Source organism: Gopherus evgoodei, chromosome 5 (assembly GCF_007399415.2).
Source record: "Gopherus evgoodei ecotype Sinaloan lineage chromosome 5, rGopEvg1_v1.p, whole genome shotgun sequence".
Taxonomy (NCBI): domain Eukaryota; kingdom Metazoa; phylum Chordata; order Testudines; family Testudinidae; genus Gopherus; species Gopherus evgoodei.
The window spans coordinates 15,978,311-16,006,043 of NC_044326.1; the positions used below are offsets into that span (position 1 = coordinate 15,978,311).

The 27,733-nt window shown below is 41.4% G+C and overlaps 1 non-coding gene across 1 annotated transcript; it reads left to right on the top strand.

Annotated features, from left to right (window-relative positions):
• Positions 1–14,760: 14,760 nt before the first annotated feature.
• LOC115653005 lies at positions 14,761–14,888 on the top strand. The gene has a single exon (XR_004000821.1). It is a non-coding gene; the product is annotated as a U6atac minor spliceosomal RNA (small nuclear RNA).
• Positions 14,889–27,733: the final 12,845 nt, after the last annotated feature.

A 27,733-nucleotide genomic window follows, 5' to 3' on the forward strand; every position in this document is an offset into this window, starting at 1 on the left:
TCCTGCACTCCTTAGTACACAGTGGTGGATTAACACATGGGCCCATGAGGCCCGTGTCCAGGGGCCCTGGCAAATTTGGGGACCTTGGCAGGAGTGCCGGAACCTGAGAAAAAGTGGAGGGGGCCACTGGTGCCAGAACTGTGGCCCCACGCCCGGCTCCATCTCTTCCCCTGAGGTCATGTCCCCTGCTCCTCTTCCTTCTGTGGCTCCACACCGGCCAGGCCAGAAGCCAGAGCTAGGTCATGGTAAGAGCCGCCCTGGAAGCCCTGGTCACTGTGGGGAGCCCTGGACCTTCCACCTGCCCGGAGTGGGAGACTGGGAGGCCCAAGAACAGTCCCTGGCCTGTGTCTCCTCCCCCCAGGACAGGCTATCCAGGGTAGGTGGAGGATCCAGAGCTGCCCACAACAGCCCAAACTCCCTGGGCATCATCTCTTAACATGGCCCAGCTCCAGCTTCTGGCCTAGCCAAGGGGCAGAGCCTCTGGGGGGAGAGGAGGAGCAGGAAGCAGGGCTCCATGGCAAAGGAGGAGTGAGGGACCCAAAAGTTCTTTGTGCCCAGGGCCTCAATAAATCTTAATCCACCTCTGTAGCAGGTCAGCAACTATGAAGACTATGAGGAGAGGGCATGGGGTAGAGCGAAGATGCAAGACCAGTCAGGGATCAGGGATCTTTTGGGGCCTGAAGAATCAACTAATATTGAAACTAAATTCATATTGGAAAATATATACGTCAACTGCATCAAGTTTTCTACAACATGAAAATCATTACACATACGATGAATAAAAATTTTCTTGTAACTTGGTTTTAATTCCCCTGGCTCCCTAAACTTCAAATCACCTTCATACATGCCAAGGTATACCACTCCTGCCATAATGCTTTTGCCATAATGCTCGTGCTTTGCAAACTAAGCAATCACAGAGAGAAATATCAGTCCCAAAAGTTTCTTAAACACAGTAAATTGTGACAAGAGGAGTGTAAAAATCCTTGTACTCTCAGACTATTTCTTTACTTAAAACAAATCTGGAGTGGCAGCAGAAAAATCTGCACATTGCACTTCATAATATATTAGCAGCAAGTGATGTAGGGGTTAGTGACAACATTAACACATTACTACTAAATGAACTGGGAAAATCACAAATCTTTAAAAACTCTTCGTCATCCTTGTTTTCAGTGGTCACTGAAAGTATGCATTTAAAATAACTGCAGAATGCAACTACTGAATTAGACTACTACTTCAGTGACAAGAATACTGTATGCTAACATTATAACTTCATATTTAAACATATATAATTTTTAATTGACATTGCAGCTAAAGGTTAAAGTTATCAATATGTGGCATGATAGTACAAGCAGAAACAAGTATCTCATAGAAATAATTTACCTAGCAACTCATAGACTCATAGGTCAGAAGGGACCAATATGATCATCTAGTCTGACCTCCTGCACAGAACCCTACCCATCCACTTTTATACAACCCCTAATCCAGGACTGAGTTATTGAAATCCTCAAAACTGGTTTGAAGACCTCAAACTGCAGAGAATCCACCAGCAAGCGACCCATGCCCCACGCTGCATTCCCATCTCTAGCAAGAAAACACTATATAACACATGGTTTGAATTTAAACACACACACACACGCGCACACACACACACACACACACACACACACACTTAAGGCTCTGATCCTCCAAACACTTAAATCTGATGTAGTAACTTGAATCATGTGAGTAGTTCAATGAGACTATTTGTGATTAAAGTTATGCATGTGCTTAGGCCCAGATCCTGCAAGGACCTCTGCAGGGGCAGACCTTTGCACCTGCATGCAACTCTTGGAAAGTCCTGGAGCCTGCAATTATCCAGCTATTATAATAAAGAAAAATCGCCAAGATTATAAAATTGACTGGGAACATCATTATATTAATCTGTGGAAAACAAAAACAAACCCAAAAAATCCAACCACAACAACGACCAAAAAATCTTTATTCTCGTGTTTGCTCATTTGGAGAACTAGCTCTCCAATTAATGTTTTTCTTATAGTTACTTTACAAAAGAAGGGAAAAGATTCTCTCTAATCTGGAAAATAAAGGAAATAGTTCATGTTTAACAACAACTATAGGTAAATAGAAGGCTCAAGAGTGGGCTAGCCAGGGGCAGAGAGTAAGAGGCCTCAGGCTGCTACTCTGCCCCTGGAGCATCCAGTTCCCCTGCTGTAAATTGCAATGGGACTATACCTGGTGCAAAACATGCTGCCGGGCATGTTGTGGGAGGGAACAAGGCTCTATCCCTTCCACTCACCTCTGCCTGGGGGGGGAATATCAGCTCTGCAGAGCCTGCGTCCCTATCCTGTGCTGCTGCCCATAATGTGAATAGCGAGTGTGGCGCTGCCATGATAACCTGGCCACAGTTTGGCCTAAAATGATTAGAATGCCATCATTTTCTATTTGCACTCAAAAATCCTCAACACAGATATATAATTCCATGTAGTATTATCCTTGTTGTTCTATGAAGAAATTCTGAAAAGTTTACTTTATATAATTATATAGCCAAAAGCAATGTCTCTGCACATTAAAAATTAGTAAAAAGATTATATTTAGTATATATAATCTTTTAACACTTTAACTAATGAAACACAGTTGTATTTTCTTTGAAAGCACGCAACATGCGATATATGCATAAATACCAGATTAAAGAAATATAATTGGTTCTATTAAATAAAACATTTCATTCAGAATAAAAGAGAGACTTTATATGAAACCAGCTGAATTGCTTATGTATACAAATGGTCATGATCACTTAGCTATAATAGGCTATTAACATTTCCACTTTTATATAAAATCAATCGGAAATACGTAATTTCAGGCAAAATAATTCAACTTGCATTATATTCACTGATGGGAGGATGTTGCCCTTTTCTCTGCATTTGTGGATAGCCCTCTTGCAGTGGAATGGGTGCAGTTTGTGTTATTCATTATTAAGATTTTGAGACCCCATACAGGGAACATGCAGCCCTCCTATACATTCTGGCTTCCTGTGTAGCAGTGCACAGCTGAGACTGGGGGATAGACTAGGAACAGTGGATTTGCAGCAGTGCAGATCCTCTAGCTACTTCCCACATGCTGCTTGTGGCAGGGAGCAGAAATGTAGATTCTGGTCCTGCTCTGAGGTTGGACTGTGGCTCCACAGCCTTGGTCGGATAGGAAGATGAGTACTTCCTCCCCAGCACCGGAGTAACTTTCTAGTGTTTGGCCCAGGATGTGGGCCAATCTAAAGTTTTAGGCCTAGAATAAACACTAAATAACTAGGGGTGAAATTTTGGCTACAATTAAATCAATGGCAAATCTCCCATTGACTTCAATGGAGCCAGGATTTTATCCTAGAGATCTAATTTAACATGGATACATTAAAGGCCAGATTCTCCTGATTTCAGTGTAAGTTTTGCTTAAGAAAGATGTTCAAGCTTTCTTTCTTTAATTAAAAGCTTTTCTTGTTTAAGAACCTGATTGTTTTTTTATTCTGGTGAGACCCCAGGGGACTGGGTCTGGATTCACCAGGGAATTGGTGGGGAGAAAGGAGGGAAGAGGGAGAGAGAGGTTAATTTTCTCTCTGTGTCAGGACTACTTTCTCTCTCAGGGAGAGTCTGGGAGGGGGAGAGAGAAGGAGGGGGGAAGGTGAATTTTCCTCTCTGTTTTGAGATTCAAGGAGTTTGAATCACAGTGATCTTCCAGGGTAACCCAGGGAGGGGAAGTCTGGGAGAGGCAACGGTGAGGGAAAGGGTTTACTTTCCTTGTGTTAAGATCCAGAGGGTCTGGGTCTTGGGGATCCCCGGGCAAGGTTTTGGGGGGGACCAGAGTGTACCAGGCACTGGAATTCCTGGTTGGTGGCAGCACTACAAGTACTAAGCTGGTAATTGAGCTTAGAGGAATTCATGCTGGTACCCCATCTTTTGGACGCTAAGGTTCAGAGTGGTCCTTAATCTTAAATTAGACACTTGGGGGCTTAACATTTGCTGTGATTTACCTGTGTCATGGTATAATTCCCCACTCTGAACCTTAGCGTCCAAAAGATGGGGTACCAGCATGAATTCCTCTAAGCTCAATTACCAGCTTAGAACCTGTAGCGCTGCCACCAACCAGGAATTCCAGTGCCTGGTACACTCCGGTTCCCCCAAAACCTTGCCCGGGGATCCCCAAGACCCAATCCCTCTGGATCCTAACACAAGGAAAGTAAACCCTTTCCCTCACCGTTGCCTCTGACAGGCTTCCCCTCCCTGGGTTACCCTGGAAGATCACTGTGATTCAAACTCTTTGAATCTCAAAACAGAGAGGAAAATTCACCTTCCCCCCTCCTTCTCTCTCCCCTTCCCAGACTCTCCCTGAGAGAGAAAGTAATCCTAACACAGAGAGAAAATTAACCTCTCTCTCCCTCTTCCCTCCTTTCTCCCCACCAATTCTCTGGTGAATCCAGACCCAGTCCCATGGGGTCTCACCAGAAGTAAAAAACAATCAGGTTCTTAAACAAGAAAAGCTTTTAATTAAAGAAAGAAAAACAGTAAAAATTATCTTTGTAAATTTAAGATGGAATATGTTACAGGGTCTTTCAGCTATAGACACTGGGAATACCCTCCCAGCCTAAGTATACAAGTACAAATTAAAATCCTTTCAGCAAAATACACATTTGAACTCCTCCCAGCCAAATACACATTTGCAAATAAAGAAAACAAACATAAGCTTAACTTGCCTTATCACCTAGTACTTACTATTTTGAATCTATAAGAACCTGTATCAGGGAGATTGGAGAGAAACCTGGTTGCAGATCTGGTCACTCTCAGAACCCAGAGAGAACAACCAAACACTAACAGCACACACAAAAACTTCCCTTCCTCAAGATTTGAAAGTATCCTGTCCCTTGATTGGTCCTCTGGTCAGGTGACAGCCAGGCTCACTGACCTTCTTAACCCTTTACAGGCAAAGGAGACATGAAGTACTTCTGTTCTATTAACCCTTAACTATCTGTTTATGACACGCCCCCCAAATCGCTGACAGTGTGGAACCACACTGGCAGTGATTTCTCCCTAGAACTTTAGAATAAACAGATTAATAAACACATACACCTTTACATATACTACTAATTATGTAAAACTACAAGATTCTTCACATTGTAAGCACAATTTTTAACCAGTTGATTTTGGGAAACTTTCATGGGAGAGTGCATTAACTCCTTGATCTGTTGCCGCTGCAGACATTCCAGGGTTGTGGAGAGGTTCACCTCTTCCACGCCACCATCACTTTTCCCTTCATAGTAGACACCGTCAGGCCACTCAGCATCATCTCCTCCCTGGGCTGTAAACTGACAAACCTGTAAGTCTCTGGAATAAAAGGGCTTGAGAGAATTAAAGTGGTACACTTAGGGCTTTAGGGAGGAATTGGGAAATGCTATGAGGTAGTTAACAGCTCCCAGGTGCTCTTGGACTGTGAATGGCCCTTCCCATGATGCTTCCATCTCATGGGCCTGTTGCACCTTCAAGACCTTAACCTGGTCTCCTACCCTGAAGGAACGCTCTCTGGTATGTCTATCATACCAGGCCTTTTGCTCTTTTTGAGCATCCTTTAGGTTTTCTTTAGCGAGGGCTAAAGAGTGTCGAAGGGTGTTTTGTAAGTTGCTTACAAAGTCCAAAATGTTAGTTCCTGGAGAGGGTGTAAACCCCTCCCATTGCTGCTTCACCAACTGTAATGGCCCTTTAACCTCGTGGCCATACACAAGCTCAAACGGTGAAAACCCTAAACTGGGATGTGGTACAGACCTGTAGGCAAAGAGCAACTGCTGCAACACTAGGTCCCAGTCTTTGGAGTGTTCATTCACGACTTTATGTATCATGGCCCCCAAAGTTCCATTAAACCTTTCCACCAGGCCATTGGTTTGATGGTGGTACGGGGTGGCAACCAAGTGATTCACCCCATGAGTCTCCCACAGTTGTTTCATGGTCCCGGCCAGGAAATTAGTCCCTGAATCCGTAAAGATGTCGGAGGGCCAACCTACCCTGGCAAAAATGTCTATTAGGGCCTGGCACACAGTTTTAGCCCTGGTGTTGCCTAGAGTACTGCTTCTGGCCATCGGGTAGCAAAGTCAGTATGTACTGCTTTCCTCTGGGGGTCTTTTTTGGGAAAGGACCCAGAATATCCACAGCTACTCGCTGAAATGGGACCTCTATTATGGGGAGTGACTGGAGAGGGGCCTTGACCTGGTCTTGGGGCTTTCCCACTCTTTGGCACACCTCACAAGACTGGACATACTTGGCAACATCCTTGCCCATCCCCTCCCAGTGGAAGGACTTCCCTAACCTGTCTTTGGTTCTGTTCACCCCAGCATGGCCACTGGGATGATCATGGGCTAAGCTTAAGAGCTTCCCCCAGTACTTAGTTGGAACTACCAACTGTTTTTGTGGATGCCAGTCTTCCCGGTGTCCACCAGAAAGAGTCTCCTTATATAAAAGCCCTTGTTCTATAACAAACCGGGATCGGTTAGAAGAGTTGAGAGGTGGTGGGGTGCTCTGTGCTGCTGCCCAAGCTTTCTGAAGGCTGTCATCTGCTTCCTGCTCAGTATGGAACTGTTTCCTGGAGGCTGGTGACACCAGTTCTCCCTTAGACTGTGGACTTGACCTTGGTCCTTCGGGAAGCGATGTAGGTGATGGGGTTGTTTTCATGGCTGGTGAACCGCTCTCCGCTGGTGCACCAGGTGGTATTTCAGGCTCTGGCTGAGCCTCTTGGGTATGGTTGTCTGCTGCTTCTGCCAGTTCAGGCTTGCTGGCACCCTCTGGCATTGGGGTTGAAGATGCGTTTGCAAGCGCTGGCCTCAGTGCTGGCAAAGGTTCTGGTGCTGGTTGCGTTTCCAGGTCCGGGTCTGGGACTGGAGGTACTGTGGCTGTTGCAGTCGTTGGCAGGGGATCTGGGTCCACTACCTCTGTCTGGGTCTCTGCTAACACAGACGGGGCCTCTGTGGACGGTTCAGGAACAGGGATGCGTGTGGAGGCTTGCCTGGCTTGGCTGCGTGTAACCATTCCCACCCTCTTGGCCCACTTTACCTGGTTGGCCAAGTCTTCCCCCAGTAGCATGGGGATGTGATAATTGTCGCAGATTGCAAAAGTCCACATTCCTGACCAGCCTTTGTATTGGACAGGCAGTTTAGCTGTAGGCAAGTCTACAGCTTGTGACATGAAGGGGTAAATTGTTACTTGGGCCTTTGGGTTGACGAATTTGAGGTTCACTAAGGATTGGTGGATAGCTGACACTTGTGCCCCCGTGTCTCTCCACGCGATAACTTTCTTTCCGCCCACTCTCAAAATTTCCCTTCGCTCCGAGGGTATTTGAGAGGCATCTGGGCCTGGGGATCTTTGGAGTGATGGAGATATAATGAACTGCACTCGGTTGGGGTTCTTGGGGCAGTTGGCCTTTATATGTCTCAGTTCATTACACTTGAAGCATCGCCCAGGTGACTGGTCACTGGGCCGAGGTGGGTTACAGGAGATTGGTGAGGTGAGAGAATAGGGAGTTGGCGGCTTTCCTTGGGTTGTAGGTGGGGTCTTGGGTTGCCCTCGGTGATAGGGTTTATTGTCGGTGTGCCCCCTGTGGTATTCGCTCCCCTTGATAGTAGCTCTTTTCTTTTCTGCCACTTCCACCCATCTGGCTCCAATCTCCCCCGCCTCAGTTACAGTTTTGGGCTTCCCATCTAGGATGTACCTTTCTATTTCCTCCAGAACACCCTCTAAGAACTGCTCCAATTGTATTAGGAGGTGCATGTCGTCCAGAGATTTAACATTGGCTCCTGAAATCCAGGCATAATAATTCTTTCCAATGTGGTAGGCGTGTCGGGTGAACGACACATCTGGTTTCCACCTTAGGGCTCTGAACCTTCGACGGGCATGCTCAGGTGTTAGCCCCATTCTGATTCTGGCCTTGGCTTGAAAAAGTTTATAATCGTTCATGTTCTCCTTAGGCATTTCAGCCGCCACCTCTGCCAGGGGTCCACTGAGCAGTGGCCTCAGCTCTATCATGTACTGGTCTTCAGAGATGCTGTACCCATGGCAGGTCATTTCAAAATTTTCTAGGAAGGCCTCAGTGTCATCACCTGCTTTGTAGGTGGGAAATTTCTTGGGATGTGGAACAATAACTGGAGAAGGGTTGTTAGGGTTGGCTGGGGCATGCTGCCTAGCCTGCGCTAATTCCAGTTCACGCTCTCTCTCTCTTTCCCTCTCTTCCTTCTCTCTTCCCTCTCTCTTTCCCTCTCTTTTTCTTTTATCTCCAGCTCTCTTCTGTGGGCAGCCTCTCTTTCTCTTTCTCTTTTTGTTTTATTTCTAGTTCTTTTTGTTTCTTTTCCATGTCTCGCCTGTGGTCTGCATCTTTGATTTGTTCCTCTGCATCCAGTCTCCCCCCGTTCCTGTTTCAGGGTGTCCTTGGTAGTCATGGTTTCTGCTTTCTTGTGTTGGGGCGCCCTCTGCCGTTTACCACCTGAAATGCTGCTTCTCTGTTGCCTCCTTAGAGTTGCTTAGCAACGAGTCTTTTTTTAACTCCTTCTACCTAGCTATTCCCGACAGAGTTAGAAAGAGAAAAAAACATTCATTTGCAAATGTGTTTTGCTGGTGTATGGTGACTCACAACTGGAGTCCCTTTGTTTAACAAAGACCCTTGTTAAACTCTAATGCCTTTGCCTTCAGAGTACTCAGAAGGGAGAGACCAAAAAAAATTGCAGACCTTTACTTTTAAAAACAATGTCCTCTAGCCTGCTTTACACAGAGCTAGCAGCGAAAGAGAAAGAAAAAATCCTACTGGCTTTTGCTCCTAAACCCAAACCTCTCAGTCTGCCTGCAGATAGCTAGCAGGGAGAGAAATAAAAACCTCACTGGCTTTTGGATTCTATCTTATCTATCCCACACGCTGCACACCATGTCATGGTATAAACCCCCACTCTGAACCTTAGCGTCCAAAAGATGGGGTAACAGCATGAATTCCTCTAAGCTCAATTACCAGCTTAGTACTTGTAGTACTGCCACCAACCAGGAATTCCAGTGCCTGGTACACTCCGGTCCCCCCTAAAACCTTGCCCGGGGACCCCCAAGACCCAGACCCTCTGGATCTTAACACAAGGAAAGTAAACCCTTTCCCTCACCGTTGCTTCTGACAGGCTTCCCCTCCCTGGGTTACCCTGGAAGATTACTGTGATTCAAACTCCTTGAATCTCAAAACAGAGAGGAAAATTCACCTTCCCCCCTCCTTCTCTCTCCCTCTCCCTGAGAGAGAAAGTAATCCTAACACAGAGAGAAAATTAACCTCTCTCTCCCCCTTCCCTCCTTTCTCCCCACCAATTCCCTGGTGAATCCAGACCCAGTCCCCTGGGGTCTCACCAGAACAAAAAAACAATCAATCAGGTTCTTAAACAAGAAAAGCTTTTAATTAAAGAAAGAAAAACAGTAAAAATTATCTTTGTAAATTTAAGATGGAATATGTTACAGGGTCTTTCAGCTATAGACACTGGGAATACCCTCCCAGCCTAAGTATACAAGTACAAATTAAAATCCTTTCAGCAAAATACAAATTTGAACTCCCTCCAGCCAAATACATATTTGAACTCCTCCCAGCCAAATACACATTTGCAAATAAAGAAAACAAACATAAGCCTAACTTGCCTTATCACCTAGTACTTACTATTTTGAATCTATAAGAACCTGTATCAGGGAGATTGGAGAGAAACCTGGTTGCACGTCTGGTCACTCTCAGAACCCAGAGAGAACAACAACCAAACACTAACAGCACACACAAAAACTTCCCTCCCTCAAGCTTTGAAAGTATCCTGTCCCCTGATTGGTCCTCTGGTCAGGTGACAGCCAGGCTCACTGAACTTGTTAATCCTTTACAGGCAAAAGAGACATGAAGTACTCCTGTTCTATTAAACCTTAACTATCTGTTTATGACAACCTGTGTCATATCTAAGTCAATTCATGAATGTAATACAACTTCAACTACTATCTGGTGCCTGGGAATACTACTGAGTGTAGGAGTTTTGCCTGAATAAGGAATGCAGAATTCAGACAACATTTACTGAAGAGAATACATTTTGAGGCTACTCAGTTAGCCTACTGCAAGCTTTCACATTATCCCAATCGTGCACGATAAAACTTAAATGCTTAAAAAATTGCTATGCCATAAAATATTTGGGAACTTGTTCATTCCTAAAAAGTACCAAGATCACAAGTAACTCTCCTAAAATTAGACATATTAGGGAAGCTTAAAGGTTAAAATTTTTAATGAAAAAAACCATATTTATTCTCTGAATGCATGCGGAAAACACAGTATAAACAGATGCTTGCAAGTTTACCAAGCAATTCCCCAGAAAGGAATGACAAGACTAGAGCCATGACACAAAAGAAAATAAATGCAATATTTTCCCTCAAACTCTAAAACAAGAGTATTTGCAACAGGTCAGGAAAAAAATCAGCAAATATAAAAAATAATCCTATTCTCTTTTAACTTCATTTTTATTGTTGTTTAATTTAAATAAAGGTAAAGTAAAACACATTCAGATGATGAAACACAAACAAGTTCATTTCTAACTAACTATATGATGCTGTCTGATATTGCAGAAGTATGAAACTGTGAAACCAATTTTCAACAGTTAATGGATTTTGCTTTTCCAGCAAAGAATCTGATGATCTAATTAGATTCTAACTTATAGTTTGTAAATAAAACGTACGAACCTCAGTTTTTAAATGATTAGATAAATGCACAGCACTGATAAACTCAGCCTTCATAAAGTTTATTTTGGTCAATTTTCTACCACTTAATGCTGTGTTTGATATCAATAACACATAATGAAGAATACACATAAAATTCAAATCCTAGTTGCAATCTCTCCTCAGGACATTAGTACAAAGCTGAACCAAATCAAATGAAAACAGTTTTGTTTCAAAAACAGTGACAAATGCAGCCCAAATAAAAACAATTTTATCAAAGCTCTGCTCTTTGGCATTTCGCATTTTAACAATGTGTGCTCTGAACAATGAGGAAGAAATCAGCTCCTGTTATCATTTTTACATGGGGCTGTCCCAGTCCTGCCCTCGAGGCAAGCTCTCTACACAAACTTCTGCTAAACAATAGCCTTTGTATGTCCTCATATGGACATTTACATAAAGGGTTTCTATTCATACAACAAAGAATCCCTTGAAAAATCAATGCATTTCTAAACATATGAAAAATATTGATGATCTCTGATTCACAACAATAGAACAAATCAGGATGTGTCATTTTATGATGATAAACCTGTGCCTCAGAGTTCAGAAAAGCAGAAAATAACACCTCGATCCCGGCACAGCTTGTGCTTATTAAATATACAAGCCACCCCCTTTTCATCCTCTTACAACACACTCGCAGGAGAACTGCCCAGCGTGGGATCAGAGGCACCCCACCCAAGGCTTTTCACATCATAAAAATGAATCCAGCCTCATTATGACAGTCAAGGGAGACTATTTAATATTTGCTGCTGATTATGTAGGCGAAAGAATGAAAGCAAAATGAAAGATGATACAAACCTTGCATCCCCACCTTCAGTTTTTCAACCAGAATATGCTAGTGCTTGTGAAAATATGAAGCAAAGAGGCTCAAGACCAATCAGTATATACAGGCATTCCAAGTTAGCCAATCACAAGCACCTACCATTGGATGTTAGCCAACCATATCATAGCTCATTACTCAGTCAGACAGCAAAAGGCTGGGGGAGGGGAAATAATAATAATAAAAAGCCTTTCAGAGATGGCTAATATAATATAAACTAGTCAAGATTAAGAAATAAAGGCTTGTCTTTGTGTTATACAGTAAGATTCCTTTTTGTCTGCGAGAAGCAGTCAGAATGCTATTTTGCATTTTCTAAAATTTAAATTATAAATTAAAACTTTAAGAGGGCCTGCTGCAATTGCATTACCTCTGTACAGAAGGGGACTGAAAATGAACCCTGATGTCCACTTAGTGTCAGAAAAGGTAAATATTTAGAAGAGTCCAAAATGTTACTCCAAATTAAAAAAGCTTAATCCTAATCAAATATAGCATGATAAAGGAGAAACAGAGTGGCTTTTTACCAACAACTTTTTCACATATCAAAATGTATACAACACACAAAGATTCTAACAGATCGTGCATTCATATTGCGAACCTAACTTGGCCTTTTAGAAAAAAAAAACACGTTATAACCACACAACTACATTTTGGCACGTTAAGATTTACATTACCTTACTATGTGGAAAATTGCCTTATTTATGTGGAAAATTCTAAAGCAAATGTAAATTATCCTCTTAATCAGTAAGCCAAATCCAACAACTTCAGAAAATATAACTGCATTATCCCATCAATTCTCCTTTTCATTTTTATAAATTAGACACTAACCATTTCAACATTAGATCCCATCTCTTTAAAAACTCATTTGCCAATATCTAGTTCTAAAAATAAGCTATTGAGTCCACACAGATTACTATCGCTAAATCTTAAAACCAGAAAGCTAACTATCATAAATGGATAAATAGAAAAGCTCATACTGTTTCTTTGTGCTTCATAGTCCAATGACCCCAAAACTTTCATAGGTTTGAAATGAACAAAAAAGAATGAGCAAACCAGAGTTTCTCCTTTATAATGCAACACTTCTTTCCATCTCCTCTCCCCCAAAAATAAAAATCATATTTGTTGCAAACTCTTGCTTAAACAGGCCATGTTATTCATTTGTTCATAGTGTTTTCAAAAGTACTGATAACAATCTACAGTAGAAAGCTTTTCTTTTGCAAATCAAGAAAGACATATTTCTAAGGTGCCCCAACAGCCAAGAACTCTGTGTTGCTAGTAACTGCTGACAGGCAACCAATAATAGTGACAAATTATACATTCATGGCATCTGCAACTATCGATAAACTGACTCACCAAATTAATAAAATATAGATCACAAAGCATACATTTTTATTAAAGAATAATTTCATGATAACCAAGTAATGTGGATGCTTCCAAGCATAAGATTTAATTACATGCTGAGCAAATCTGGCATTTTGTGATAAACTGCAAAAATTGTCTTTGCAACAGCAACTGGGAAAGAACATTGCTGACGTAGTCTATAAACATGTTTTATAAAGCACAAACCAATATAAAAAAAAATCACTGAATGGTGGTTGCAGAATCCTCTACAATATCCACAATAATAATTACTTTTTAGAGTTCCCTTGTTCTATAATTTATTTTTGCTAACATCTTGTTGATTTTTGTGTTTAAAATAATTTTGTAAATTATTACCTACCAATGGGCATTGTTATACTTCAAATAAATTTTTAATGAATCAGACTTCTTAATAGGGATCATTACTGGGACATACACTTTCTCTAGTACAATTGTTATAATGAGAATACATATTTCATAGATTCCAAGGCCAGAAGGGACTACTGTGATCAACTAGGCTGACTTTCTGTATAACACAGGGACGTAGAACATCCCCCAAAATAATCCCTACAGTATATCTCTTAGAAAACATCCAATCCTGATTTTAAAATGGTCAGTGATGGAAAATCCACCGTGACCCTTGGTAAATTGTTCCAGTAGTAATTACTCTCACTATTGAAAATTTACTCCTTATTTCCATTCTGAATTTGACTAACTTCCAGCCATTGGATCATACTAGATTAAAGAGCTCGTTATTAAATATTTGTTCCCCGTGTAGATACCTATAGATTATGATCAAGTCATCCCTTACCCTTCTCTTTGTTAAACAAAATAGATTGAGCTCTTTGAGTCTCTCATTATAAGGCATGTTTTCCAATCTTTCAGTCATTCTTATGACTTTTCTGTGAACCCTCTCCAATTTATCAGCAGTCTTCTTAAATTATGGACACAGAATTCTGGCAGCAGTCAAACCAGTGACAAATACATCTGTAAACATTATCTGTGATGATTTTATGTTTTCTTCCAGGTCCTTGATAAAAGTGTTAAATACTGTAGGGCCAAGAACCGATTCCTGCAAGACTTCACTAGAAACACGCTTGTTCAATGATGATTCCCTGTTTACAATTACATTTTGAGACCTAGCTGTTAACCAGTTTTTAAGCTGTGTGCCACATGAATTTTTCATCATTCTAGTTTTTTACTCAAAATACTGTGCAGTACAAAGTCAAACACTGTACAAAAATCTAAATATATTATGTCAACATGAGGAGGCTACTCACCCTGTGCAGTAACTGACGTTCTTTGAGATGAGTGTTCCTGTGGGCGATCCACTTCGCTCAGAGATTTTTGCAGCAGTACTCAGATCGGCCATGCATGCGCAGAGCCTGCCCTTCCGGCTCTGAGTATACTATAATAGTACGCATGCGTGGCCGGTCTCCTCAGTTCCTTCTCTACAACGGAGGCCACCCCAACTCCGAAGTAGAGGGGAGGAGGGTGGGTAGTGGAGCACCCACAGAGACACTCATCTTGAAGAACATCAGTTACTGCACAGGGTGAGTAACCTCTTCTTCAAGAGAGATGTCCCTGTGGGTGCTCCACTCCAGGTGACTTAAAAGCAGTGTGTCTCAAGGAAGTAGGGACTTCGGATCTGATAGGAATGCAGTAGATAATACAGATCTGCCCAATCATGTATCAGAGAGAGGACCTTGAGTAAGGGCATAGTGTTTAACAAATGTGTGTTTAGAGGACCAAGTGCCCACTTTACAGATGTCACCCAGGGGAACTTTGCATAAGAAAGCCACAGAGGTAGCCACAGCTGAAACGAGAGAAGGTTAGCACTATCCTTGATAAGGATGGAAGAGGTCCTAGTGATCTTTACAACACTCATATGGTTAAGGCATTGCCACTTACTTCATGGGATCTAGCCAAGTTTTTGGGGGGAGGGATAGCTCAGTGGTTTGAGCATTGGCTTATTAAACCCAAGGTTATGAGTTCAATCCCTGAAGGGGCCATTTAGGGATCTGGGGCAAAAATCTGTCTGGGGATAAGTCCTGCTTTGAGCAAGGGGTTGAACTAGATGCCCCCCTGAGGTCCCTTCCAACCCTGATATTCTATGATTCTGATGCCAGCTGTAGGTGTAACTTTCTTTATACATCAATAGCACAATCAGCTGCACTCAGAAATCCAGTTTGAAAGTCTCTGGGTAGAAATAGGGGTCCCTAAGGAGCTTCTGAAAGGTCTGGTTCTATCCAAATAGAAGGACAAGGCCCTGCATACATCTAACATATACATTGTGGCTTCAAAACAGTCTGCATGTGGTTTTAGAAAGAAGGTTGGTAGGTGTATCAGCTCATTAATGAGGAATGCACCTTTGGAAGAAATTTGGGGTGTAATCTAGGGGTAACCTTGTCCTTGAAAAACAGTGTATATGGGGGATCTACCATAAGAGCTGCTATTTCTCCTGCCCATATGACAGAGGTAATTGCCACTAAAAATGCTGTTTTCATAGAAAGGTGTAAAAGGGAGCAAGTGGCTAGGGGCTCAAATGGTTGTTGAGTTAGGCAGGATAATACTAAATGAAGGTCCCACAGAAGCATAGGCAGTTTAATGTCTGGGTATAGGGCTTGGAATCCCTTGAGGTGATCAGATGTGCAAAAACAGAGGTATTGTCGATTCTGTCATGAAAGGTGGTAATAGCAGATAAATGGACTCTGATGGAGCTGAAAGAAAGGCCAGATTGCTTAAGGTCCAATAGGTAGTAAAGTATGAGCGGGAGAGGTACCAACATGGGAGAAAGTTGTTTAGCTGAACACTGTTGTGTGAATCGCTTCCACTTTCGTAGATAGGTGGTGTGAGTAGATTGTGTTCTGCTATGTAGGAGCACTCCTTGAACTTGGTCAGAGCAAGCTTGTTCATTTTGGGAGAACCATGTAGGAATCCGGCTTTGAGGTGAAGCATGGACAGATTGGGGTGAAGAAATCGGCTATGTTGCTGTGACAGGAGGTTCGGAGTGAGGGGCAATGAAATTGGTGGTCAAATTGACATTCTGGTGAGGAATGGAAATCACAGTTGTCTGGGCCATGACAGGGCAATCAATATCAACGTGGCACGATCTGTTCATATCTTTGTCAGAACTCTGTGGAGAACCGGTGTAGGGGGAAAAGCATAGAGTAACTTCCAGCACCATGGGACCATGAATGCGTCTCCCAGGGAATGTTTGCCCAGTCCCGCTCTGGAGCAAAATTCGGGACATTTTGTGTTTTCCGCCGTTGCAAAAAGGTCTATGGTTGGGTGACCCCAAATGCGGAATATGTTGCGGATGATTGTCTCATTTATCTCCCATTCGTGATCCCAGGGAAAGCATCTGCTTATTTCACCCACTGTGGTATTCATAACTCCAGGAAGACAGGCGGCTGATATCTGGATGTTGTTCACAAGGCACCAATTCCAGAACTTCATAGCCTCTGTGCAAAGTGAGTGAGAGTGAACTCCTCCCTGCCTGTTTACATAGAACACGCAGGCAATGCTGTCTGTCATTATGCGTACATGTTGATTCCTGATTAGGGAGAGTGTAACCGCGTGGACTCACCCCCGCGGCGCCTCCTGCTGGTTGCTTCGGGGAATTAGCTCGATTCCAGCCACAGAGCGCCCTCTGCAGGCCAGTGATCACTTGTCCTCTGTGGGCAGTGCTGAGGCTCCTGTGTGAGGTGAAGGCTGTTCAGGAGGAATTTGCTTTGAGGAAAATTCCTCTGCACCGGTGTTCTGAGCCTTGACTCACTACTGGTCAGCTCAGCGGGTGTCGGTGCTGGGAGATCAATATCAGCCTGGGGGGGGTCAGACAGGTTGTGATATGTCGGCACCGCGTCCGTCACGGTGCCAAACGGTGCCAGAAGACAGGCAGGCAACTGGAAGCCTGAAGCCTCGGCACCGGATCTTTCCACTGCCACCACAGGCGGGTTTCGCGCAGCGCCGGAGGAGCCCAGCGTCTCAAACGTGCTCAAGCAGGGAAGCACCGGGAGGGAAGCAGTAGACCTGCCTGGAGAAGTATTATCCTGCAGGGTTTCCTTTGTGGATGACAGAAGGTGCCTTTTTTTGAAGTTTTCTTGTGCTTCTTTGAGGCGGGGGCCTGTGGTGGGCAGCGGAGCCGGAGTCAGTGCCTGGGTCTGAAACTGACCCTAGGGATTTCTGAAGAAGGAGCAGTTTCAGTTTAAGCTCCCTGTCCTTCCGTGCCCTGGAGCTAAGTTCACTGCAGTGGGCACATTTGGGGGGGATGTGGGTCTCCCCCAAACATTTTAAACACTTTGACTGGCCATCTGATGGGGGGAGAGGCTCCTTGCAGGTAGAGTAGCACTTAAAGCCTGGGGAGCCAGGCATGTCAGAAGCTGCTGCAACTGACAGAAACGAAGAAAAAAAAATTTTTAAGAGAAAAAGATAGAAAATGGTAACTAACTACGACTAACCACAAACTAACTAACCAGAAGGGTAATTGTAACAAGAGGAAGAAAGTTCTTAACGAGTCTGCTGAGCTCCGACTCAGGACGGGGATGATAGAGAAGGAACTGAGGAGACCGGCCACGCATGCGTACTATTAAGTGGGGAGGCAGGCTCTGCGCATGCGTGGCCAGTACGAGTACTGCTGCAAAAATCTCAGAGCAAAAGTGCAGGGATGCACCAACACCTGGAGTGAAGCACCCACAGGGATTTCTCTCAAAGAAGAATATTAGCTTTATCCCCCAAACGTGATTTATTTTTTTGTGAGATTACAAGTTAGTTTGACAAGTTCTATTTTCCAAAAACCTATGTTGATTTGCATTAATTACATTTTAGTTCTATATTAATCAAGTCCCATATCAACTGCTCCATTATCTTGCCCATGATCAATGTCAGGCTGATGGGCCTCTAATTACCCTTTTTAAAAATTGACACAACATTAGCTTTCTTCCAGTCTTCTGGAACTTCCCCAGTGCTCCAAGACTTATTAAAAATCAACATTAGTGGTCCAGTGAGTTCAAAACTCTTGGATGCAAATTATCTAGAAACACTGATTTAAAAATGTGAAACTTCATAGCTCGAGTTTAACATCCTCCAGAAAGACTAGTGGAATATAAGTAATTTTATCACCATATGATGAGACTAAATCATCTGCTCTTTCTCCAAATACAGAACAGAAATACTTATTGAACAGTTCTCCTTTTTCTAAATTATTATTGATAATTCTACCATTTTCACTTAGTTATTGACCAATACAATTGTCAGGATTTTTTGTTTTTTTGTTTTGTTTCTAATATTTTTTTTTAAATCCTTGAATTATCCTTAGCTGCTGGCCACAGATTTCTCCTTGTGTCCCTTTTGTTTCCCCTATCAACTTTCTACAATTCTTAACTTCTGATTTATATTCATTACTATCAAATTCCCATTTCTTCCATTTGTTATATATTATTTTTGTAGCTGTTTTCTCTTCCCATCTAAACCAGGTCAGTTTTTTAGCCAGTATGGCCTTCTTCCTTGACTAGGGGATTGTAGCTTTTTGGGTCTCTAGTAAAGTGTTCTTAAATGATTCCCAATTAACGTTTTTTTAATTAAATGCTTCCTTCTAGCTGATTTGTCTCAGAATTGTTTTCAGTTTTGTGAAACTGGCCCTATTGAAGCACTGAATCTTTTTAGACATTGAAATTCAACATGCAGCAACACTACTCACTTTAGAGTAGGAAGTAAAGATGATAATAGCTTCAGCATCACATCTGAAGTTTATTCGGCTACAACTGTTTTGTCACCATAAACCCCCATCACAAACTCAAATCAACAGTTATTTAATGTATAAAATGTCTACAATGCAGACTGATGTCTGTGGGACTTTCCAGCAACTATAATTCTTAAATGTAAGCTCTGATACTGTGAATGCTTATATACATGCTTAATTTTAAACACATGAATAGTTCTATTAAAATCACAACTGGGCCCTTAAACAGGCTTCATCCAAAGTTAGAAATCCTCTTCTGACTTTAAATCCAAATCAAAGATAGTTTTTAATGCTCCTGCTTATAAATATCTGAAAATTATCTGTATAATGCCCTGGACCTGAGTGTGACAAATGGATTTTTTTGTTATTGTACCAACCAGAAGGATGGTACTTCTTTTCATTAAGAGTGAAATGACCATATTTTCATAGATGTTTAAGGCCAGAAGGGACACATCCAGTCTGACCTCTTGCATGACATAGGCTGTAGAATTTCACGTAGTAATTCCTGAAGCTATCCCATAATTTGTAATGTGTACTCTGACTGCAATGGAACCTTGAAAATCCTAGCTGTCCCCTCTTAGTAACAGTATCTCACAAGAAATAAAACATTTAAAACGTTGGAACTCCTGTGGTGTGAGCATTACCAAATAAATCTATTGCTTGTTCTTATTGTTGTTACTCTTATTCTCTCTTCTTATGCCAGTGCTAATAATCAATCTACAACTTATGCCTTGGCCTCTGATTCTACTATGGGTAGACCCCTGAATCTAAAGGGAGCCCCATTGACTTTAATAAAGCTGTGTGGGTTGATGCAGGGGTACCCCAAATAAAATAGCTTCCAGGAGTAGGACCTTAAAAAGCATGATTTGTACATAGGTATGCATACTATGCTCATTACTGTGAGTTTTCAGAAATTTATGGCAGAAACCCCGTCTTTTATTCATCTATTAAAGCAGCACATATATAGTGTTATATAAATAACAAAGTAATTCAGATGACTTTGTGAACAATATCTGGAGTGATGCACAGTATTTTTTCTTATTTATTTTTATTGTGGTAGTGCCTAAAACGACAATCAAGGAGTGGCACAATCACTGTGCTATGATCTACCTGTACACATGTAACAAATGGACTGTCTCTCCCAAAAGATCCCACAATCTAATAGGTGACTACAACAAGCTGATGCAAGGGTTGGGGGGAGGGAAGGGAGAACAAGGTAACAGTGAGACTGTTATGATTAATGCAAACAGCAGCGGTTATGGTCTTAATAAGCAGGACACATGACCCCTGCCTTACAGTACTTTGAGAATGACTGCATCACACATTAACCAGGGGCCTGTTGTCTGGCTTGCTGGAGGAAGGTGTGTACCTCTTTAAGAGAGAGATAGAGTGATTTTGCAGCAGCTGCAGAGTAGGCTGTGGGCACATTGATCCATGCCCCTGAGGTGACCTGAAGAAAAGGGAGATTATATAAATACATGCTGGGCAGGAGAAGCCCTCTCTTACGTGGAGCAAGCAGAGCATACCCACCCTCCCATCCATGGAAGTGGTGAAATATTAGTTTGGTCAGGATCTACTGTGGGCAATGCATTAGTTGCTCCTTTCTTAGGAGGTTGGGAATGAATATTTCCCTCACCCCCAGATTGGCCAAGGCAAGGTGGGGTGGTCATCCTCCCCACAGCAGGTTTAGAGGGGCTTAGTTGGGGCATACATGGAACTGGAGTTACGCTATGGTGTTACAACTCATTATATTGATGTGGAGCAGATGTCCAGTGCAGGTACTCCATAGAGGAGAGATACAGGGATTAGATAAATGGATTGGTGAAGGATTTAAAGGAGGCATTTGTTAAAGGAGTGGAAATAGCAACGTTCAGGGCTTGTACAACCGGCACAGTAGAAAGCCAACCCCCCCACTCCTTTATAGCTGAACTTAACCCTCACTCGAGGGAATGGTAAGGTCCCACGCAGTGGGTGGACTGAGGGCAAAGATGGGAAATGAGGAGGGCTGATAGAAGCTACCTGGCTATATACTGAAATGATTATGGAATTACCTGCACTGTACATTTGTATCTACCAGGTATTTCCAGACAGTTAATAATAAAGTTGTGGGTTAATTATGCCACATCCAGTGTCTCTTGTCCATTTTCTGGCATAGCAGGATAATGAAAACATAGTTGTTAAGAGAGAAAATATACTAATGTCTCTCCACACATATTTTAGATGGTGACAGAATTCATAACCATACGAAATAGTCTCAAGACCTTCTGACGCCAGGCCAACGAGAAAACACTATTCATAAAGTCAAAATCTGTAGTATTCAGAGGGTGCATGGAAGAGTTAAAAAGATTCATCCTTTACTTAAATGCAAGTTTGGGGTAGAATATACTCATCATTTTGTAAAACTGCCAACAGCAATGACTTTCCTTCTTTACTGCCATAATCTTACATCAAAATCTGAAAATATGCGTGGTTAACATAGCAGATATTGCAGGGGTGCCATTTTCACATCAAATGGGAAAAAAGACTCAGGAAAAATATATATGAATAAGAAAACAACTGATGTTTTACTGAAGTTCAATGTACTCATTTAAGAAACCACAAGCTTAATCAGAACAGCAATTGATAAACATAGTAACATTCTAGAAATAACAGGGGAGATATGGCCTATATACTACTGTCTAAATTTCCTTCTCTGTTCTTTCAAAGAGACATTTATGCTTGCAATTTCATTAAAACATTCCACATATTCATTACCTTCCAATTTAAAGGTATTTAATTCACTGGGAAACAGGCAAGTATGTTTGGGGAAGGGGCTACCTTTTTGTTTTGTGCATATATTGCAATGGGATCCTGGTCCACAACTAGGACTTCTAGGAGCTATGGTAATACTAATATTTAATAAATAATATTAATTAATAATAATAATGTCTTTATTGCTTTTCTCCCCAGGACACAAGAGACAAGATGGTGGATATGCAAAGGCTAGTCTCTGACATTTGGATTTAACCCATATTTCTGGCTAACATCCTTAGAAGAAAAAAAGAAAAAAAAAGATGTCTGCATTTTGCTCAAAATGAAAAGTAAAGTCTTTTGCACAGAATGATATAAACTGTAAGGTAAAGTTATGTGCCTAGCTCATAATGCCAGCAGCAACAGCTCTGAATAATCTCATCTAGACAGGAGAGCAAAGATACATATGCCCAGATTCAGCCCTAGTACAAATGGGTACAGTTATCACTGAAGTCAACAGGAGTTTCACCCATGGACTCCAAGGCTGAATTTGGCCCCTTACTTACAAAATCATGGAGCATTCCAACCCAGATCTTCATAAGAAACACGTTGTTAATGTCTTTGTATTATTCTCAACTTTTGATTCTGCTGCATGGGTTCATTAATTTTCAGAGGCAACCAGTACAATATACCTCAATTACCTGCACTTCTCTTTGATTGCTTCCTGTAGTTTATAAAGCAGATGTCTGTAATTCTCTCCAACAGTATACAATACCTTTTAGGAGGCCTGAATTAACTCGTATTTAACTTGGCATTTCAGAAAATTGACAACACTTGTATCTGCTGACAGCTGATCTGTAGCTTATTTGGAACTGGATAATCTTGGTATTTCAAAGAACTGACTGTAGTTTAGTAATAAGGCAAAAAAAGGCTTACTACTGTATACAGCATATCTGCTTTGGCACTTTATATTTCTTGAAATTCCTAAACATCAGTTCTGTTAAAAAAATAAAGCATTCTTAGAAGCATTGCCAATATGAAGGCTTTAACCATAGTGTTCTGCTTGTACCTCTGTCTCTTCACAGAATGATCAAGCAGAATTTCTTTAAAGCAGTTCAAGAGAGTCCTTGTGGTTCAGGATCTAGGAACAGCAGTTTTGAGGGCAATCACAATGCACTCAGTGAACAGCTTGCCCCAAGGGACAGATTCTGGGTTTAAGAAGTCCAGTGTGGACATGTACTTATTGCCATAAATATGGGTTTTCTGGGTTAGGATGGCCAGTGACCTCAGGGCTTTATGTTTAGGACTATCCTTTAATATGCTACATTTAAATTTAGAAACAATTTATAGTATGGAGCCTGAATGTTTCGTTCTGAACAGTTTTGCAGGCCCTAGTCTGACACGCATATTCAAGCCTAACTAATGGCAAAATTAATCTATCTTCAGATGGATGTTTTGCTTTCAAGTTGGCTGAAGTAGGGCAATAAGTTACAGTTCAAATGAAATAAACAGTGAATTTTGACACTGCCCAGCAAAACTAGTCTGATGTATTGATTTGTGAACTTAGTATAGTTTTGTATGTATTGAAGTTGGATAAATGTTAATATATGGAGATATACTTATCTCATAGAACTGGAAGGGACCTTGAAAGGTCATGGAGTCTAATCCCCTGCCTTCACTAGCAGGACCAAGTACTGTGTCTGACAGTTTTGGGGGTTTTTTTGCCCCAGATCCCTAAATAGCCCCCTCAAGGATTGAACTCACAACCCAGGCAAATGCTCAAACCACTGAGCTATCCCTTCCCTCTAAAGAGACTACTGGCCAATGTGGAGGCTTTAGACATAACTCATCAGCAGATCAGATAGCTTTAGAAGTGTGTGTGCGTGCGTGCTTCTGTTCTTTGTTTTACAAAACCTTAACAGAAAAAATATTTAATTCGATCAAATTTTAATGTACACTATTTCAATATCAACAATAGTCTTAAAACAACATTATAGATCTATCTTAAATCTACAAAAGAAATTATATCCAGAATTAAAGATGTTTCGTTTTCAGTTCTTTTTATGCCTAGGTGAGGAACTACCAGATAGTTACAAACTGTGGATAATATTAAACATTACCACATCAATTACAAAACAACTGAACTCTGAACTTCTTCATTTACATCCATAAATACTCAACTTTGTTTTATTTATTGTATACAGTAATGCTCAACTACTACAATGCATGTAGCTTAAAAACTTTAATAGAAAATAAAATATTTGAATACTGAGTTCCTCAGAAATTGCAAACATTATTCCTAATCAAAGTATTTCTAAATATAAATGAAAACCCATTAATTTTCTTTCCTATACAAAGTTCTAATTAAATTAATAGACTAGGAGACCAAACCATTGCAATTAAAAGTTGTGTAGTAACGTTAATGCCAGTATGGGGAGGGGTCATTTAAACAGAGAGCTAACAAACCTAAGGTAGGAGCAATCCGTTTCTGTTCCCTTTGTTACATAATAACACAAGAACAGTCATATTGGCTCAGAGCAATGATCCATCTAGCCACGTATCCTGCCGTCTGACTATGGCCAATGCCAGATTCTTCAGAGGGAATGAACAAAACAGGTAATCATCAAGTACTGTAATCCATTCCCTGTTGTCCACTCTCAGCTTCTGTCAAACAGAGGCTAGGGATACTCAGAGCATGGTGTTGCATCTCTGTCCATCCTGGCTAATAGTAATTGATGGACCTATCCTCCAGGAATTTATCCAGTTCTTTTTTGACCCCTGGTATGGTTGTGACCTTCACAACATCCCCTGGCAACAAGTTCCACAGGCTGACTCTGCATTGTGTGAAGAAGTACTTCCTTTCATTTGTTTTAAATCTGTTGCTTATTAATTTCATTGAGTGACCCTTAATTCCTGTGTTCTGTGAAGGAGTAAACAACATTTACTTATTCATTTCTCCACACCAGTCAAGATTTTATAGACCTCTAACATATCCCCCCTTAGCTGTCTCTTTTCCAAGCTGAAGAGTCCCAGTCTTATTAATGTCTCCTCATATGAAAGCCGTTCCTACCACAATAATTTTTGTTGCCCTTCTCTGCACCTTTTCCAGTTGCAATATATCTGTTTTGAGATGGAGCAACCAGACCTACATGCAGGAGTTAAGATGTGGGTGTACCATGGATTTATATAGAAGTATAATGATATTTTCTGTTTTATTCTATCCCTTTCCTAATGGTTCCTAACATTCTGCTAGCATTTTTAACTGCCACTCACATAGAGTCCAAGAGCTCTTTCTTGAGTAGTAACAGCTAAGTTAGACACCATCATTTTGTATGTATAGTTGGGATTCTATTTTCCAATGTGCATTACTTTGCATTTATCAACATTGAATTTAATGTGCCATTTTGTTGCCCAGTCACAGTTTTGCAAGATCCCTTTTTAACTCTTCACAGTCAGCTTTGGACTTAACTATCTTGAGTAATTTTGTATCATCTGCAAATTTGCATCATCTGCAAATTTGCCACCTCTTCCTCCCCTCCCCTTTTTCCAGATCATTTATGAATATGTTGATCAGTACTAGTCCTAGTACAGGCCCCAGGGGGACAACTATTTACCTCTCTCCATTCTGAAAACTGACCATTTATTCCTAACTTTTGTTTCCCATCTTTTAACCAATTACAGATCCATGAGAGGACCCTCCTCATATCCCACGACTGCTCACTTTGCATAAGAGCCTTTGGTGAGGGACCTTCTCAAAGGCTTTCTGAAAGTCTAAGTGTACTACATCCACTGGATCACCTTTGTCCACATGTTTGTTGCCCCCCTCAAAGAACTCTCATAGATTGGTTAGGCATGATTTCCCTTTACAGAAGCTATCTTGACTCTTCCCCAACAAATTGTGTTCATCTAGGTGTGTGATAATTCAGTTATTTACTCTAGTTTCATCCAATTTGCCTGGTACTGGCTTACTGGCCTATAATTGCCAAAATCTACTCTGGAGTCTTTTTTAAAAATTGGCATCAGATTAACTATCCTACAGTTATCTGTGCAAAAGCTGATTTAAATGATACATTATACACCACAGTTAGTAGAGCTACAATTTCACATTTGAATTCCTTCAGAACTCTTGGACAAATACCATCTGGTCCTGGTGACTTATTACTGTTTAGTTTATCAATTTGTTCCAAAACCTCCTCTAATGACACCTCAATCCAGGGAAGTTCCTCAGAATCGTCACTTAAAAAGAATGGCTCATGCTTGGGAATCTCTCTCATATTCTCTGCAGTGAAGACTAATGCAAATAATTCATTTAGCTTCTCTACAATGGACGTACCTTCCTTGAGTGCTCCTTTAGCACCTCGATCATCTAGTGGCCCTACTGATTGTTTGGCAAGCGTCCTGCTTCTGATGTACTTAAAAAAAATGCTATTAAGTTTTGAGTCTTTGGCTAGTTGCTCTTCAAATTCTTTTTTGGCCTGCTTAACGATATTTTTACATTTGACTTGCTGGAGTTTATGCTCCTTTTGATTTTCCTCAGTAAGATTTAACTTTCAAATTTTTAAAGGATGTCTTTTTGCCTCTAACGACTTTTTACTTTCTTGCTCAGCCACTGTGCCACTTTTTTAGTCCTATTACTATGTTTTTAAATTTTGGGTATACATTTAATTTGAGCCTCTATTATGGGGTCTTTAAGAAGTGTCCATGCAGCTTGCAGGCATTTCACTTTTGTGACTACACCTTTTAATTTCTGTTTAACAAAACTTCCTCATCTTTGTGCAGTTTCCCTTTCTGAAATTAAATGGTGGGCTCCTTTGGTGTTCTGCCAACCCCTACAGAGATGTTAAATATAATTTTATTATGGTCACTATTACCAAGCGGCTCACTTACATCAATGATTCTTGATCTGTTTACCATTGTGGGCCACATATGCAGCTCTCTCTGTGTTATGTGGGCTGCATCCAAACAATATATATTCTATCTGTACGGCCCTGAGGATGTCACATGGACCACAGCTGTGTGCTGACTGCACTGAGCTACATTCACTTCTTGAACCAGACCCTGTCCTCCAATTAGGACTAAATCAAGAATTGCCTCTCCTCTTGTGGGATTCCAGGACTAGCTGGTCCAAGAATCAGTCATGTATAGTGTCACTAAACTTTTCTCTGTATCCCATCCTGAGGTGACATGTTCCCAGTCAATAGGGGATAGTTGAAATTTGCCATGATTGAGGTTTTTATTTTTATAGTCTCCCTAACCTCTCTGATCATTTCACAATCACCATCCTGGTCAGGTGGTTGGTAGTATATCTCTACCATTATATTATTATTCAAGCATGGAATTTCTATCCATAGAGATTCTATGGTACAGTTTGGTTCATTTAAGATTTTTGCTACATTTGACTCTATGCCTTCTTTCACATATAGAGCCACTCCCTCATCAGTATAACATATCCTGTCATTCCTACATATATTGTATCCTGGTATTACCATGTCCCATTGATTATCAAGTTTCTGTGATACCTATTTTATCAATATCATTATTTAATATGAGGCACTCTAGTTCACCCATCTTAGTATTTAGACTTCTATCATTTATATATAGGCACTTATAAAATTTGTCACTTTTTAGCTGTCTACCATTATGTGATGTAATGGAATGGGACTCCTTCATTTGACTGTTTCTCATCAGATCCTCCCTGCACTTTATCATCTTCCATCCTCTCCTCCTAATTAGGTATAGAGAATCCCCATTAATAATCCCCTAAGGGATGTCTCTGTCCGAAGTGCCTGCTCCTCAGCACCTGTGAGTTTTCCCACAACACCTAAAAGCTCCTCTATGATTTTTTTAAAATTTTACATGCCAGCAATCTGGTTCTGTTTTGGCTTAGGTGGAGCCCATCCTTCCTGTATAGGCTCCGCCTTTCCTAAACAGTTCCCCAGTTCCTAATAAATCTAATCCCTCCTCCTCACACCATCTCCTCATCCATGCATTGAAACCCTGCAGATCTGCCTGTCTATTGGCCCTGCATGTGGAACTGGAAGCATTTCAAAGAATGTTACCATGGAGGTCCTCGACTTCAGTCTTATACCTAGCAGCCTAACTTTGGCCTCTAGGATTTCTCGCCTACCTTTTCCTATGTCATTGGTACCTACATGTACCACAACCACCAGCTCCTCCTCAGCACTACACATAAGCACATCTAGATGTTTCAAGAGATCTGCAACCTTCGCACCTGGCAGGCAAATCACCATGCGGGTCTCCTGGTCATTGCAAACCCAGTTATCTATATTTCGAATAATCGAATTCCCCATT